The sequence below is a fragment of the Elephantulus edwardii genome, unplaced genomic scaffold (assembly GCF_000299155.1).
Source record: "Elephantulus edwardii isolate Elephantulus edwardi_28Jun2011 unplaced genomic scaffold, EleEdw1.0 scaffold00086, whole genome shotgun sequence".
In the NCBI taxonomy this organism is placed as follows: domain Eukaryota; kingdom Metazoa; phylum Chordata; class Mammalia; order Macroscelidea; family Macroscelididae; genus Elephantulus; species Elephantulus edwardii.
The window spans coordinates 12,596,340-12,599,265 of NW_006399836.1; the positions used below are offsets into that span (position 1 = coordinate 12,596,340).

General features: G+C 42.6%; 1 pseudogene; it reads right to left on the minus strand.

Annotated features, from left to right (window-relative positions):
* LOC102863799 lies at positions 1–1,485 on the minus strand (annotated as a pseudogene).
* Between the last annotated feature and the right edge of the window lie 1,441 nt (positions 1,486–2,926).

Sequence of the window (2,926 nt, forward strand, 5' to 3'; positions counted from 1 at the left end):
TTAGAGGTCCTCCTGTGCCGCCTTCTTTTTCTTAGGTTTTTCTTCTTTAATTACAGGGGGACTTGTAGCCTCTCGCTGTAGGTAGCTAGTAAAATCCTTTCATTCACGGCCACCCTCATATTTCTTTGGATTTAGCTTCTTTTTGGGTGGAGAAAAGTAGATGGTAGGGAAACCTCTGACTTCAATGGAGAAGGCACGTCATTGGCTATAGCATTCATCTTGGCTGTGACAATATTTGGATCTTTGCTAAGCTTCTCTCCAAGTTCTTTATACTTAGGTTCCAGATTTTTACAATGTCCACACCAACGGGCATAAAATTCAATCAGCACATGTTTATTTTCACTGTTTACTATTTCATCAACATTTTCTGCTACCACCACCTTCGCAGGTCCATCATTGCTCTCTGGGATAGGTTCAGATTTCAAGTATCTCTTCAGTATGTCATCAAAGTAATCCCGCAGGAATCTCTCAAGAGCCTTGCCATCACGCGAGAACTCCTCCTTCATGACAAACTTCTCTCATTTTAGCAGTTCTGATGGCAACAACAGGAATCTCTCCAGCAGTGCTTTCCAAGCCAAAATCAGAAAGTTCATGGCGAAAGGTTTTGCGGCTAGCTATAGCAAAGTTGAATTTGTGTCCAGCATCCAGAAATTTCTTTGCCACCATCATTACTCTGTTTCTCCAATAGTTGGAACCTTTATTTTCATAGTCTCCATCATAGCAAGCCGCAAGTAAGTCCTTGCCTTGCATCAAATCTTTATTATCTTCTGTCATGTGAGGACAGATTCCGACAATGTTTTCTTGAATACCTTTTTTTTATCTTGCCACTAGTCATTTTCTGTTCTGTATATGCTACAGTCTTGTCCTCAAACTTGTTAATCAAATGTGAAGGACGAAACAAAGTGATTCCCTCTCCATCATCATCCTATTTGTTCACCAGAGACTCAACAGTGGTGTGTGCAAATCGGTAGTTATTTCTCAAGTTTCTGGTTGCTTTTAGGAGTTCAGAGTGAGCTTCACTGAATAAGTCCTTGGAAAAAACCCACTACAGCAACATCTTTATCACTAATGAACTCTTCAAATTCTTCCTCACTTCTGAGAGGAACTGAAGCAGGCCCTGCTTGCTTCTTCAGGTGGCTGACGAGTCCATCAGCAGTCCTAGGCCCATCATAAGCACCTGCTTCTTCACCATCTCAAAATATCTTCAGAGTTGGATACCCACTGACTCCATACCTATTACAGGTGTTTGTGTTGGCGGTACAATTGACTTTTGCTAATGGGACTATTCCTTTTAATCTAGTAGCTGCAGCTTCATATTCAGGGGCAAGCATCTTGCAGTGTCCACACCAAGGGGCAAAGAACTCGACAAGCATGAGTCCCGAAGTTGTCGTCGGTGAGTTCCAATACAGCGGAGGCAGAGGCGAGGCGGGCCACGGCAAGGAGAAGCACCACGACCTGAAACGGTGCTAGATAGTGGAGGCGCATGGTGGCGAGGTGAGTGGGGGCGGCCAGGAGGGTCGGGGCTCAGCGGGGACCTGCGACCGCACACCCTCAACCAGTGCTCGCAGTCCAACCCAGGTAGACCTGCAGCCCGAGATCCCAACCCCCAAGCCCGGCTCGGGCCATAGTGTGGCCACTTAAAAAAAATTTTTTTTATTTTACTAATTTTAGTGAATGTTTACAGAGATTTTGAGTTTTCATTCATTTTTGCATTTTTCTCCCTGCCCACCACTCCCTTCCAGTTCGCTCTTCTCTTTGAAAAGTAAAAGAAAAATTCCTTCATTGGTATACAAGCCCTCTCCCCGGCCCCCATCCACCCACATACACTCTACTAGGCAGCCTTCATTCTGGACTCTTGTCATAACCATAAGACCCAATCATATATCCCTTTTAAACAGTTCTCTCCCTCATCTGTTTCAATGCAGTAGACATAATTTATCCAATTTTTCTCAGTCTCACCTCAACCCTGATGTCAGTCCCATTCTACAACAGGATAATTTCTTTTTTAACTTTTAAAAAAATTATTTGAAGAAAAATTTAAAAATCATTGACTTTTTCTGCAAAGTCAGGAAAATTCTGGTGCTTGAACAAGGCACTCCGCTGGACAACTGTACGCGTGGGGGACGCAGCCAGGGAAGTCCATCGTGGGGATGCAGTGACCCAGCTCATACTGCACCTGAATAGTCCTGTGATCATTTATGGAAGAAATCTAGTGTACTTTAAATTTTTTTCATAAAAGTTTACATTGTAATGTAGGTTAACATTAAATGTTTTATAACAGAATGAAAACCCAAAATCCCTGTAAAATCCCATTAAAACTAATAAAATTTAATAATTTTTTAAAAATGTAAGGAGAAAAAAAATGTTTTATAACAAAAAAAAATCATTGACTTTTTCATTCAATCCTTCATATACATTTTGGTTTTGGTTTTGGTGGTTTTCTTTTACATTTTGTTTTATATCATGAGTTACAATTGATTGATGAAATTCATTAATTACGATGTCTGACCAACCTCTTATCCAACTTCTCTGCTAATCTTCACTGTTTTTTGTCTTTTGCTTTTTAGTGTGTGTGTGTGTGTGTGTGTGTGTGTGTGTGTGTGTGTTTGCAGCACAGCTTCTTGCCACTAGGCCATTAGAGCTCCCTGAGGGGAATACACTGTTGCTTGCATGCACTGGCTCACTCTTTCTCACTCTCGCTCTCTTTCTCTCTCTCCCTCCCAGTTCTGGACAAAGGTCCTGGCTTCCTTCAACATCTGTAGGCCCAGTGTTCCTCCAACGTCTTCACGTGTCCTGGCCTTCCATGATGTCCAGGAGCATCCTCATGCAGAGATGTGAGTGGAAACAAGGGTGAACTCCACTCCTGGCAACGCATCCTTGGTGTTCCTGAGGTCTCAGCACTCGGCTCTTTCCTCCTCTTCTATCT